Source organism: Gnatocerus cornutus, chromosome 3 (genome assembly GCF_029298725.1).
Source record: "Gnatocerus cornutus isolate USDA-ARS CGAHR chromosome 3, icGnaCorn1.1, whole genome shotgun sequence".
Taxonomy (NCBI): Eukaryota; Metazoa; Arthropoda; class Insecta; order Coleoptera; family Tenebrionidae; genus Gnatocerus; species Gnatocerus cornutus.
In genome coordinates, this window is record NC_142235.1 from 2,483,514 (window position 1) to 2,498,862 (window position 15,349).

The 15,349-nt window shown below is 33.7% G+C and overlaps 1 long non-coding RNA gene and 1 pseudogene across 1 annotated transcript; one reads left to right on the forward strand and one right to left on the reverse strand.

Annotated features, from left to right (window-relative positions):
• The first annotated feature begins 11,720 nt into the window (after nucleotides 1–11,720).
• Nucleotides 11,721–12,274, forward strand: LOC148176819 (uncharacterized). The gene is made up of 3 exons (XR_015769846.1): nucleotides 11,721–11,856; nucleotides 11,904–12,071; nucleotides 12,123–12,274. It is a non-coding gene; the product is annotated as an uncharacterized LOC148176819 (long non-coding RNA).
• A 2,659-nt stretch (nucleotides 12,275–14,933) lies between these two features.
• LOC148176820 (5S ribosomal RNA) lies at nucleotides 14,934–15,051 on the reverse strand (annotated as a pseudogene).
• Nucleotides 15,052–15,349: the final 298 nt, after the last annotated feature.

The window sequence follows — 15,349 nt, forward strand, 5'->3', positions numbered from 1 at the left end:
TAAATATTTTTACTAGAAACTTTATTCTCACTTAAAAATTCTACCAATTTTGTGAAAATAACATTCGTACTTAATAAAATTTAAACAAATTACATAGTTTATTTAAGATTTTATTTTAATAAATCAAATGATTTAAAGAACAATAAAATAAAACATGTTCTTTTAAATTAACTACAGTAATATTCACTTATCGCGAACCCGTTTATAGCGAACTTTCGGATAAAACGAACCGAATTTTTTATATCATCAAATGAAAGAAGAATTTTGATGATTTCGTGCAGATTTCTGCTGTTTTCTTGCAATTTAGCTGTTAAATCTTGATAAAAAGTGATGGTTTTGTAGATTTCGAGCTCTTCTTTGCGAATTCAAGCCAGAAAACATCGAAAATTAGCGAGAAATCGTCGTTTTGCATCGAAATAAGCGAATTTCTCTAAGAATTTTGATGATTTCGTGCAGATTTCTTCTGTTTTCCTGCAATTTAGCTGTTAAATCTTGATTAAAAAGTGATGGTTTTGTAGATTTCGTGTTCTTCCTTGCAAATTCAAGCCAGAAAACAACGAAAATCGGCGAGAAATCGTCGTTTTGCATCGAAATATGCGGTTTTCTCTAAGAATTTTGATGATTTCGTGCAGAATTCTGTTGTTTTCTTGCAATTTAGCTGTTAAATCTTGATAAAAAGTGATGGTTTTGTAGATTTCGAGCTCTTCTTTGCGAATTCAAGCCAGAAAACATCGAAAATTAGCGAGAAATCGTCGTTTTGCATCGAAATAAGCGGATTTCTCTAAGAATTTTGATGATTTCGTGCAGATTTCTTCTGTTTTCCTGCAATTTAGCTGTTAAATCTTGATTAAAAAGTGATGGTTTTGTAGATTTCGTGTTCTTCCTTGCAAATTCAAGCCAGAAAACAACGAAAATCAGCGAGAAATCGACGTTTTGCATCGAAATAAGTAAAAATTTTCATGATTTCAGGAAAAACATACCGTTTATAGTGAACTTTTGCACCAATCAACCGGATTCTAGAAAGTCGTAAACTCCGACTGCAGCTGCGGCACAGATACATTCCGAGAAATTCGGAATTGCAAACTGTTTTACTGAATTATAAACTAAAAACTTAAGGTTCAAGTGAACCCTCAAATGATGACATTCTCCTACGAGAGATTTAAAATCACAATTTAAAGCACAATTTAAAATGTAAATGTTATACTTTTCCAAGTTGAGACTCGTTATTATGGCCCTGCAATAACGATTACCGCAAACATTATCAGTGGTTTCAGGGTTTTGTAAAGAACCCTGCCATAAATTATTTCCTAGGTAGACCGAGAGATCTCAAACCAGGAACGGCTGACATTTATTAATTTTTTTTCTGATTTCTTTTTAAAATTTAGCAAATAAAATAAATCCTAACACTACTTAGTAAGATTGGTACTTATATAAAAAAAAATAAAAGAAAATATTCAGGGTTTAGTGTCACGGATAGCTTTGGCACCAAATGCAAGTTTTGTGTCCGGTGCGGTTCTGGTCGAACCCTAGTGATGAGCTGCAACCGCAATTTATGGTCTGCATTGTGAAGAAATTTTACTTTTACAGGTACGGTGGAGTTATTTGAATTAGGGTCTCTACAAAATGGTCTCATGAAAGAATAGAAATATTTATAATTGACGAGTTCGGGTGTAAAAAATAATTTTCGGATTTGTTATTTTATCCATATTTTTATGCGTTAGAATATGCGATAAGTTATAGATCAACTCCAAAAACAGCTCTTTTAAATATTAGTTTTTTATAATTGAATAGTGTTACGCAACAAAGATCCAGCCGTTGTCTAAAAACGGAGATTTTGGCTATTCAAGCCTTAATTTTACCGATTCTGTAGTGCATAATTGCAGTAACACTGATGTAGCACCTCATTAGCTTTAAGAATTTTAGGTCCATATGAGACTTAACAAATGGTGGAAGAGGTACATCAATTTTTAATTTTAACTTTTTATTTTTTGGAATATTTTTCGGCTCTTTGTAACTTGTTTTTATACTTTTTTAATAAAAATTATAAATGTTTACATTCATACATAGAGAATCAATGCTTTGTGAGCATACAAGATTAATTCGTATAAATTTAATTGACAAAAGGTGTGAATTGCTGCAGATGTCCAAGCATCAACTCATATGTATTTGGAAACACAAATTCTTAGACGACATTTTTCTAACATTTAAAAAAGATATAAAGTTTTGCACTATTGACGACAACGAAATGTGTACGGCAAATTGCCTATTTATGACAATTAATGACAGTAGTTAGTTAAAATCGGCTAAACATTAAACCAAAGTCGAAAAAACAAGACCCATTGCAAAATTTGAAGATAACCAGTCGTGGCTGCTGATTAGTAAAGGTTGTATAGATAATATAAAATGTTTAGAGAAAAATCAAAACAAACGTCCACTGCTCAAAGCCTCATTTACATTATGGAAATTAAGAGAAATAAATAAAACAAAAAACAAATAAAAACTAACTTTCTTATAGGATAAATCAGAACATAATACATGGTCCGGCAACACTTATGGACGCCCCCAAAATCGCCTTTAATTTCAAAGATAAAAATGTGCAAATTTACATAAAATCTGACGCAAAAAATTGCTTTTTTATCACCTAGTTTGGCGTCGCGACGTGTAATAATGTTTAGCGATTTTTGAGTTGAGTTCAAGCGCTTGAATTCTTTTCAGCATAACTGCGATAAAAATATATCAATTTTTATTTTAAATCTAATACAAATAAGTGTGTAAAATTTGAAAAAAAAACCTATCAACTTAGTTTTGAAAATTGCAAACTACATTTATTGTACATTTATTGCAAGAAGGTCAATTTCAATTAACGCACGCGTGTTTAATTTTTCTAGACCCTACAAATTGTTAATTAACATCAAAAAACCACAATTTAATTTTATTATTATTAATACAAGATGTTGACATTTGGTATAAAAGTAGTTTCCAATTTTGACTATAAATTTGAAAACTAACTTGATAAAACAGCATTTTTTGTTTTTCATCAAACTTTGAAAACAATTTGTATAAATTACGACTAAGATATAAAAAAAAATCAAAGATTGGTTCCACAAACTCTCACAAATCGCTAAAAATTACATTTTTAAAGCGAGCGTTACAGCCGCCAATACTATTAGCTAGATTTTTCTGCATCTTGCACAATATTGGGAAGGGAAGAAATACAAACAGTAGCAACTTTAAATAAGTTTTTGCCTCTGTCAACACATGCATCTTTGGGCTAAAAATAAACCTCCAGTCGAATATACAATTTTTTCTGCATTTCGTAAGAACAAACCATATAGAGTATTTTAATGGGCAATTGTATGAATCACACAGAGCGTTTGATGCAGTTTTTTGCTCATAAGAAACGAATCTATCAACAAGGCGACGAAAGGGCATTTTATTATAAGATAGAAAAAATAATTTGAATTATTTCCAGGCCGTTTGGGGACACCACTTCCTATAGCATAGTTGTTGATCGAAATGTGTCCTAGTATCCCAACTTTAATTTTTTTTTTCGACTATTCTGGGCTACAAAGTGTATTTGATTGATCCTAATTTATGGTAAAAATATGAGAGAAATAACTTGTATATTGAAAAAAAAAAGAAATTATAGTAGATATTAACGTAAGTTATCAAAAAATACACATATCTTAAAAACTGTAAATTCAAAAATTATAAAAAAATTCCTACATTTTTCTGAGTTTACAAGGAAAGTCATGTTTGAATTTGATGTGAATCTAACCAACAGTTTAAAAGAAAACAGCTAAAAAGTACCTAAAAACTAAGTTTTTTGAAATTATCTTGAAAACCGCAGGACAGATTTCTTTTAAATTTTATGTGATGATTTAGAATAAAATTTTACATCTTCAGAATTTTTTTCAAAATTTTTGAATTTACCGTTTTTGAGATAGGGGGTACAATTGCATTCGGATATCAGACAATACAGACCTGCTCGCTTCCTACTCAGTTTTTTGTTGAAATGAGTGACAAAAGTGTTAGGTACCCTAAAATGTAAATACGAAATTGTGAAACGATTACAATAGGGTATAAAAAGTAGAAAAGAGACAATAAAAAAACAATTTTGAACTAATAAATGAAAACTATTAAGAAACCCGAAAACTCGCGGGTCGACGAAGGTCTTTTGAAGTGGTTTTCTCAGCAAAGGTTCAATAATACTGCTTATGGTGCAGTGTTGCAAGCAAAAGCTCAAGATATTGGAGCTAAACTGTTAAATGAAACCGACTACAAATTTAGTAGAAGCTGGAGCCTTTTTTAAGGACCGAGGTCAGAAAGAAGGCGAGGGCAAAATCGCACTTTTTGGCCGTGATACACACAAGATTTTTAGGCGACATCATTAAATTTACAAGTTAATTAATTTTTATTTATGATTTATTCATTTAATCATTTATAACAACTGAATAATTGTAAATATTTATGAATCCTTCAGAAAAGTTCATATTTTCTTTATTTACATTTGCAGTTTCGGCATGTGTAGCTTCACAATTTGTATGAATTTGGTTTAATGTGCTTTTTGATGTTGTTGCAGCAGCACTGCTAGACATCTTCATTTTCAATAATTTAACACGTCTTTGTTGCACTTTGCATCAGTTTGTCGATTTGATTTTATCTAAATAATTATAAAATTGGAGGGTAATGTCGGTATCTTGATGTAATATGCAAAACTATGGATAGATGGCGCCACCATAGATCGGCCAAAAATGTTTGCGGCCAGAAAAGACTTACTTTTAGGCTGCTTTTGAGGCCGAAAAATTCCATTTTTAGTTTAAGTCGCCTATTTATTATTTATTTTAGTCATTAATTTATTGCTATAACATTGGTTTATTATACCCACTTTACTTCACACTCCTACTTTATGTATGTATGTTTTTGTAAACTAAGAATATTTCTTTTATGATTTTGTAATAACCTGTTTAATGTCAAAAATCTGAAACAAACCAACTGTTAACAATTAATGACAGTGGAAAATTAAAACATTTGACAATTTACGTTCATGTATTTTTAAGACAACTTGATCCGCATCAAACCTAAAAACCTTCCTCTAATATTGCCTAACTTGATCAAAAAATAGATGAAATACGCAAATTAGTGCTAGCTCGATAGCTCTATTGAGATACGCCTGCATAACAAAATGGCTTTAGTTTGACAAATAATAAGAATTATGACTAAAGTTTAATATCAGACGAAAGGTCTTCAAAAATGCAATCAAAATGTTACAACAAGTTAATTTATAAAAAATTGAGATACAGAACAGCTGTCAAGTTTCGACAAATCCTTCTACTCAAGATAAATTCTAATCGCACGTGAAATGGTTTCTGTCCCGAGAAAACGTCAAACATGAAAAAGCAATGCTAAAACTTCAGTCTCCACAAATTAAGAGTGTAATAACGTGAGTAAATTGTTCTGAAAAAATTGAAAGCTTTGACGTTTAGTACAAGTATCCTAGTGAGGATATTTTCCTAACCACTTTGGGGTGGAGTCGCCGTTGTGCGTGTATCAAAGCCCCCTTGGCTCTGTACTGCCTTGCGGTATTTTTTTTTAATTTTTAGTGCCGTTTCAAACGGAGATGAGCATAGAATAATGCGGAGGTCTACGGCCGCTTGCCCGGCACCTCCGCCATTTTTGGGCAATTGTGTTCTAACTCATCATCGAGATCTCCGCGGCAAATCTTGTGTTCCAACCCATTATTGAGGTCTCTAAAGTTATTGTTGGGCGTGTTTAGTTACCCACTGTTTCTGTTGATAACAACATTGTAAATTACTTCAGTGTATCCGGCATTGGCGGTTACATGTGATGGGTGCAAACGTTCGATGCATTATAGCTGCGTCGGTTTACTGAATGATAAAACTGCAATTTATACAGGGCTAGTCATGAGAAGATTACTTCTGAAAATGATTTTTTCGCAACCCAAAATACTAATTTCTTGAGTCACTTGATACAACTCGAATCAGAAATGAAATGCTGAATCCACGATTGCTTAGGCTTTGATAGTGTCACTTTGACAGTTACTGAAAAGGAGGTTACGTGAGTGTCCATAGACAACCCAGTTCAGTTTCGATGTGGATATCTTTACGGTAAAGGTCTGCAGCAGCCACAGCATTTTTTGGCATTCTCCATAGATGAGAATCATGTCAGTTTTCTCATCATCTCAACTCAACCTAACATATCGTCGTCTAAGCGGCAACATCCGCAACCTCAGTTGTGAAAATATTTTATTACTATTTCTCAGATGAATTTTTCGCGGGAAACTTACTGGTAGAGATTATCTTTTGTATTACTAAATAGATCTAACCTTAAGCTAAAATTTGATATAAAATAGTCATTGAAAAAAATTATTTACACTGACGAAAAAACTATTTTTTTGGGCTCCCGCATGACTTTGCAAAAATTGAGATTTCGGTAGTTGCCGCTTATACGACGATATCATGCTGGAGATGGAGATGGAGAAAAATTATTGGTCGAGCACTTACAGCTTCAGTATAAAACAGATTAATAGATCGACTAATGAACTAATGGAGCTCTAATGGAGAGGAATTAAGAATAAAGACGAAATTTAAATAAATAATGTCAAAGTGACATTGACCACCCCAAAGCAATCATGGATTCAGCATTTTATTTCTAATTCTGGCAGTATCGAGTAGTAGAGGATATTAGTATTTTGGGTTGCGGAAATATAATTTTCAGAAGTAATTTTCTAGTGACTAGCCCTGTACAAGAGTACATAGAAGAAATGCGCACTTTCAGGTCGTATGTGCGGATTGCAATTCCTCTTTTGAATCATTTAAATGTAACTCTAACTCTCTGGCTAGTCTTGTCATGACCAACTGCATTTATTACAAGTAATATGGCCGTGCCATTTACTCTTGGCAAAAATGTTTCCGTTTGGCATATAAGGTCACTAGATCAAATTGTCTGTTTTATAAGGTACCGCTGTTAGTGACAAAAAGAAAGACAACGATATCTTCTGTCTACCTCTACATGCGCACTAAATTTTGTGTTGTTTGTGTGGACACATTGCTTTATAAACTGTCAATTCTTGTCAAATATCGTTTGTAATAAAATGGTTTGAATGTGCGATTTCTCAACACGAATCGTTATGGTGTTTTTGTTTCCTCCGCCGTAAGTAAATACTATTTGACGTTTTATGTACGACGACTTTCCACAAATTTCAGAAAACTCCAAATAGAAGGTAGATGGAAGCCCTATCGAAGCCGACAATCATTGTGACATTGGTTAAGCAGTACGTATTGGGGGAATTCTAAAGTTGGTTTTTGTATATGAACCCTTGAGTACTTCTTATAATGTTATGGAATTTTGTACCTGTTAGTTTACGAATTCCGTGAACTAAATTTAAATAATGTTCCCCCAATTTGTCTTCAATCGCTTTTGTGTTTCAATAGCCCCAATACCAACATGAACTTCTTGCAGTCAGGCGAATAACTCGTTCATCTTATTGTTAATATGAGTTGAAAATCAAATCTATGGGCAAGAAAATGGATGAAGGAAAACCACTCACATGTGGTACATCACAAAACCTGCGTTATGGACAGAAATATTATTTCAAATGCCTAAAACACAAGCAATGATATTGTAAAGTGTAAGTATATCGGCCTCAACGGTAAACGTTCTCAAAATGTGTTGTAGGACCAACTGACTGCTATCCTTAATGTAACAGCGGGGCCTCATAAACTAGCAGGTGGACAAAACACAGTCATTGCACTCATCACTTGAACAGTGCAGATATACAGTCTCATGAGGAAGACACACCATTGCTTTCAACATCAGCGGCAGAAGATGGTTTGTTTGAAGCCGCTGCTACTTCCTCATAATGAATGGGAAAATGCAATGGGACATGAAATATACATAAGATATGCAAAACTGGTTCTATAGTTTAATGTGGCGTACGAAGGTCCTTACACGCATTCAAATGGTCTCCTGTAGTGTTAAAAATATATGTAATTTTGTATTTCAGGGTGATTTAAGTAAATAATTTTAACATAACCTTAATATTTGTTCTTGATATTCATTTTGTTGCAGTTGTTTTGCATAAACTCATTCAAGATCTTAAACATGTCTACTTCTTCAAACTTGTAAATTCTTTCTTCTTAATAGCCCCTTTAAAATATCTCATGTACTTCATTTTCTGCTCATGTTCTTGCTACTCCCATTTGTGCAATGCTTTCTCTCAGTTACTTTAACATCTCATCATTGTTACTACATCGTCGGGAGAAGCTACAATATAATAAGTGCTAATAGCATATTCTAATTAGAGCGTTACTGCATACAAGTCGAATCGTTGGAGATTAGAAAAGACAGTGCTTGAAGTCCGAGACCGTTTCTGAGTGTTGCACCTCCTTAACGTGCTAAAATGGAATCGGTTCTAATGTCGGTTCGCTCACCTCATACGTATTCACATAGTCTGTTATAATGTTGGAACCAATTTTCTTTTTGTACCCACGGTTTATTAAGTGTATTTTAAACAAATAAATTTAAGATAACCTTACATTTTGTCAATGACAAATTTTACGTCAACAATTTTATGACAATTCCCTAGAATCTTGCGTCTCGTTCTAACCCATTGATTTATGGACTATGTCTGTCTCTCTTGAATTGCGCAATGGAAAACTAACAGGGTATCAATCGCCTGTCAAACTGACAGAGAGCCAGGGTGCCCAGATTTGGCGATTTATCGCCATTTGGGCGATTTAGGCAGGTATTTTGGCGTTAAAATTTATGCTTCGGCGACTGGCTATTTTTTTGGCGATTTTGAATCTTTGCGTTGGCGCTCAATAATATTTTTGTCACTTGCGTTGGAAGTTTGTCAAAATTTCTATTAAATCAAATGTTTATTTTAAATTTACCGCCATATTTTTAAACCAACTGCCACTGTCTGTGATCTGTCAAACACAAGAAAGGAAGTCACAAAAACTCAAAACGATGCAAAAACGATGGGACTGATGGGAGCAACGTAGCATTAGCAACGTTCAATGTTATTATAAAGCTGTGGTTGGTTCTTTCTAACAGAAGTGATAATGCCAAGACGCAAATATTTAAGGCATTTTAGGACCGAATGGGTAACGCAACAGTGGGCAAAAGGTAATAATTATTAAGCTATTTACATTATATTCTTCACGGTGTAATTGGTTTAGGCTGGCTTCGGGAATATAAAACTATACCCAATTACAATGATGCAGACCCCAATGAGGCATTCTGTCTTTATTGCCACTGTTCTCTACGAGCACATTATAGTGACCTTCAAAAACATGCCCATACTAAACAGCATATGAACAATGCAAAAAACAGAGTGCTACCGAAAACCCAAACTGTTCAACATTACTGTAGGTGAGTTTAGACAGTTTTAAATAAAACTTATTGAGCACATTTTAGTTCCACCGAAACTTTTAAGTAATGAGCAGAAGAAGATTGAGCTACAATTAACTATGTTTATATTACATCACTGCTCTTTCAGATCGGTTGATCACTTGAGTGAGTTGCTTATAAAGACAGGCCAAGGCAATTTCAGCAATATTAGATTACATTACACAAAATGTTCATTGCTGATTCAACATGTTTTTGGTCCAGCATATTTACAGAACATTGTGCAAAATGTTGGTAGTAAGAAGTACTCCTGCATAATTGATGAATCTACTGATGTCAGCGTTAATAAGTATTTGGCGATTTGCATTCGTTACTTTGATGGAACAAATATTACAACAGATTTTCTGGGCCTACTTGAGGTGGAAAGAGCAACTGCAGATGCTTTGTACACCTCCATAACTGCCTTTTTTACAAAAATTGGCATACCTTTAAGTAACATGGTAGCATTAGGAACTGAAGGTGGTTCAAATTTGTGTGGACAAAACCATTCAGTTTATACGCTTCTTAAGGCTGACATTCCAAATTTACTTTTAATAAAATGTATATGTCATGCCATCCACCTATGTGTTTCAAAAGCAAGTGTAGAGTTACCCAGTTGTCTAGATTTTCTAGCGCATGAAATTTATAACTGGTTCAGCAATTCTCCTTTGCGAAGATTGGAATACAAAAAAATATACGATTTAATTAATATCAACGAAAATCGTTCTTTTAAAAATTTCATAAAATTATCTAGTACTAGGTGGCTATCAAGATACAATGTTATGCAACGAATTCTAGACAACTGGGTAGAATTGAAATTATTTTTCAACGTGGCAGGCAGTAAAGAAAAATGCTATAAAGCAAAGACCATCCATAATATACTAAATGATGACAAAATGTTACTCTATTGCAAATTTATAATGCCATTTCTAGAACAGACAAATCGACTCAATTTAATGTTCCAGAGTAATAACTATGATATAAATTCTCTGTATAGGAATTATTTTCTATTGATAGAAAGTTTAGCTAGGAGAGTTATTAAGCCCATTTTTCTAAATAATAATAGGCATGGAAGTAATGAGAATAAAATTCAAATTTTAAATAATATAATCAATTCTGTTGAAAATAGATTATCATTTTTATCCGTGGATGACGCTGACTTGGGCTATACATTCAGCATTGAACTGAATCAACACTTCAGTGCTGCTGAAAGATCCGATATAAAAACTCGTTGTCTAAATTTTATCGTAACGTTACTCAGGGAATTTGTTTCGCGGGTACCTTCCAATATTGAAATATTTGATAAAGCGAGGTTTTTAAACCCTCAAGTATGCCTAAACAAAGAGACAAATAATGAATTTTCAGCATTAGGTTTAGAGCTGTTTATTTATGGGGAAGATTTGTACTCTCTTAACAATGAGTGGAGAAAACTGAAGCTCATAAATTGGGGTGAAGAATTTGCAACAGGGATTGTACCAAACAATGTACTACAATTCTGGCCCGTTGTTTATAACTATGTAGATGGTTCAGGTGAAAAACTTTTTGAAAATTTAGCGACTGTTGTATTGCGCTTCCTGTGTTTGCCCATAAGCAACGCAGCAGTGGAGAGAGTGTTCTCAGTCATGAACTATGTCAAAACAAAAACACGAAACAGAATGAAGTTCAGAACTTTGGATGCAATCATTCGATCAAAGATATTTTGTTTTAACAGAAAAATTTGTTGTAAAAATTTCGAAGCAACTCCTGAAATGTTAACTTTATTCAATAGTGACATTTATAATCAACTTAATAAAAACGATGAGGAAAATGTAACATCGGAATTTAACGCAGTGTTAAACATTATTAACCTTGCCGACGATGACTGAAGTGAATAAAAGACTGCGATAATTACGTCGTGTCGACGGTGAAAGTACAATATGTTTAAATTCGATTGTGCTGAAATTTAAATTTCGCGCCTAGCAGTAGCACTATTTCTACAGGCGTGTGCGTCTGAAAAGTCTTACCTTTGGTCTTTCTTATTTGGCTTTTCTTGTCTTTCCAGTATTTTGAACTTCCGAACATATGATAATTTCCCCTCGACTTCACCGTTAATATAAGTATTATCATTGTTATTATATAATATACACATTTATTTGTTTTGTTTCCAAAGTTTAATTATTTTGAATTTTATATAAGTTTTGTTTCAATATATATACATTATATTACATTTTCTTTCTTTACTTTCAAATTTGGGGATTTTTTGTGTTTACTAATCACTGTTGGCGATATTTGGCTACTTCAGAGTCCTCTTTCGGCGATCTAGTAGAAAAATTACCTGGGCACGCAGCAGAGAGCTTCAGCTAGACATGTTAGATCAAAGTTAAATTGAGTTAAATAAGAAACCAGAGAAGAAACAGTTAACAAAAACACTTTACTTTCACTGAATTCAAAGAAAACTAACAGCAGGTAAACTGTTCAAACATTGGAACAGTAGGTTACAATAATTATTACAGCTTCAGTACTTTCCGGCTCTGCGGTTTATAATTCAGAGGAAGACGTTTGATGGAATCAGTCCTTTCTACACAAATATTACTGACGACTGGTTTGGTAGTAGCTTTAACAATTAATTTGCATACTGTAACCTTATGAGTTTCACAGGAGAAAATGGGGTTTCGAATCAGGTATGGACAAAGTTGTTCAAGACAATATTCACAAGGCTTCTCTGGTTGTAGAAATGGCAAAATCTCTTGAACAAGCTCCGCGATTCTTTGAATGTTACCCACAAAAGTATGGTTGGGGTATATCAATCCACCACGATCTTGAAGAGCAATTAGTTGCATCAGAGGTCCTGGGATGGTTGTTGATAGCAATGGTGTCAGACATTCATCACAGTGAAATTCGTCATTAAGGTTCTTAATAATATATCCTGACAAAAATGCTATTGATGCGGAAAATATGTTGTTTTCAGGTACAATGTTATTTTGAAGATTTTCAATTTTGTTTTTTACTTCAATCGGTAAAATTAGATCTTGGGTAACTCTTGAATTTGTTACGTTTTTGTCAGATGTTAAAACGCTTGCAGAACTAACAAAATTGATCCGTTCAGCAGTATTCGAAGATTGCGATGCTTTGACAATTCCACAACGAAGTATTTGTGTTGCTGTTCTTGCATCTGTTGCATCTGTTGCATCATGCATCATGCATTATTGACACTAATCATGCCTCCAGTTTCAAATTTTACAAAAATTCAAATTATAACGCATATTGAGTCGGCTCTCACAGACAGATGTAGCAGCAATTGTGGGTATTGGAAAAAGCACGGTTAACTCAATTCTAAAACGTTGGCGCGAACGCGACACTGTGGACAGAAAGCCAGGTTCTGGACATCCACGGGGATCAACTGTTGAAGAAGATCGTTTGCTTCTACAAGCAGTAGAAAATGAACCCTTTTTGTCGGCAGTGGAGGCACGTCGTCTTACAAATTTCCCGCTTCTGTTCATACTGCGCGGAAACGAATCATAGATGGAAATTTAAAGAGCTTCACAGCGGCAAAAAAGACAAGACTAACACTACGACATAAGGAAGCCAGAGTAGCCTTTGCGTTGGAATATCTCCTAAAAGATGAGGCTTTTTGGGCGAATGTTATTTTTACGGACGAAAAAACTTTCCAGTCTTCTGCCAGTGGGAAAGTTCGTGTTTTCCGTCCACAGAATCTTAGGTACGACCCGAAATATATTCAACAAATTGAAAGAAGTAGACGATATTCTTGTAATTTGTTGGGTTGGATTTCGGCAAACAGTAGAGGAGTGCTGTTACAAGTACAAGAGCGTTTGACAAGTCACGTTTACATCAGAATTTTAGAGAACGTACTGTTACCGTCAGTTACACAGGTGTTTCCTGAAGGTGGTTTCGTTTTTCAACAAGATAACTGTCCTGTTCATACTGCCTATCGGGTAAAAGAGTGGTTCCACAATAATGAAATAAACGTTTTAAATTGGGCCAGCTTGAGCCCTGATCTCAATCCTATTGAGAATATGTGGGGAATGTTGGCTCAAAAGATTCAAAGCAGGCGCCAAATTTACCATAATGAGGAAGAACTTATGGAAACATTTACTAATGCGTGGAATAGTCTTTCGGAAAACTATTTTAGAAATTTATGTTTGTCTATGCCTAATCGAAATCGTCTAGCCAAAGTAATTGATGCAAATGGTGAAATGACGATGATATGATACCTAATAAAGCCTTTTTTTGTAAACGTTTATTGCATTTCCTTTGTATGGAAGTTCAATCACAAAATTTTGAGTTTAAATTGACATGTGTGACAAGGGTAATTTCTAAAAGCAACAAATTTAAAGGTTAAGCCGTTTTACAATAGGGAAAAAAATCAAATGCCAAAATATGACGTTGACGTCCAAAATTTTACTCTCGTGGCTGTATTTACATATACACACTTGACCATTTTGAAATTTCAATCAATCTGATTCGGAAGTGTCGTTATTTAAACTTATAATAAGTTCATTGTGAGAAGTTTATTGAAATGTTGCACGAAACGCGTCCGGGCCTGTTCAACCTTCGGTCTTCCTTCTACCTAGAAATTTGTCGACACCCAGTTTTATAAGTTTTCTAAGGGTGGTTTGACTTAAGCCATAAAATGTTTACTAGGTGTATGTTCACTGTGTTTACTATACAAAGGTCTGACGTCTACTCCAGAAATATATTCATTTTATTTCATTTCAGTTTGTAGTTGTACTTTATTATTTTTCCATTTGTTTTCTGTCACGTTTCTCTCGTTAACATTGCTTTTTTTTGTAATTTTGGTTTTCTTTTTGTTTCTTCTCCTCTGGTAATTGGGGTTTGGCCTGTCTAGGGAGACAATAATAATAATAATAATAATCTCCTGTTGCTACATGATTTCACTGATCAGAATGAAAGATAATTCACAAAAATTATATTGGCCAATTTTTTTTATAATTTAAATAAATTCGAAAACGTTTTAAAGCATTCGTCGTTTTTGAGTTATTCAGACAAAACTTTCAAGAAAAACTATAAATTTCCAGAATAGCAAACATGAAAAAAAGGGATTTTTAAATATTTATAGAAAAATAGTATTTTAGTTAATTCGGTAGATAATGGAAAAATGGTGTTTTTGTTGGAAGTTAAAAAAGATAAAACCGATAAGAAAACAGCTAAATTTTCTGAAAATATTCGAAATTTACAGCACCTTAAATTATAATTAGAAATTTCTTTTTTTGAATTAAAAACATTTTAAATTTTGTCAACTACTTTAGTGGGCGAATTCAGTGTAACATTTTCGCTATTATGGGTACTCTTTATTGCCCCATTGATCCCGCTTTTCCCATTTAACTTAGCAATCGTTCCGATTCAAAGACATAACTTGAAATTTTAAAAGAATGATTGTTTTTGATCACAGAATATAAAATATACTATATTTTATTTCTGAAAACCATGTCGACGCGACATAACATGCAAGGCTAGCAATAAAATTAAAATTTCGTCCCGTTTATTGTTGTGGAAAAAAAAAGAGGCAACGAACGCGGTGTTCCCAAGCGGTCACCCATCCAAGTACTGACCGCGCCCGACGTTGCTTAACTTCGCTGATCAGACGAGAAGCGGTGCATTCAACGTGGTTTGGCCGTTGCCTGAAGTTTAGTGTGTGACGTTTGTAGAAAAGCAGTCTATGTGGACTGAAATTTAATTGTTTGTGAGTTTAGTTGGACAAGCTGATCTTATGGTAGCGATTTAAAATTTGTACGAAAATGTGACGTCTCTGTTTGCAACAATAACAGAAAATAGTGGAAATTATTAATAAGGAATTTAATTGTTAGTAAATTTAGTTGGAAACCTGTTTTTTTGGCGGCAATTTAAAATTGTGTAATGTATTCAAAAGAATTCACCTCATTATATTATTATTATTTATTATTATTATAGCACGCAAAAA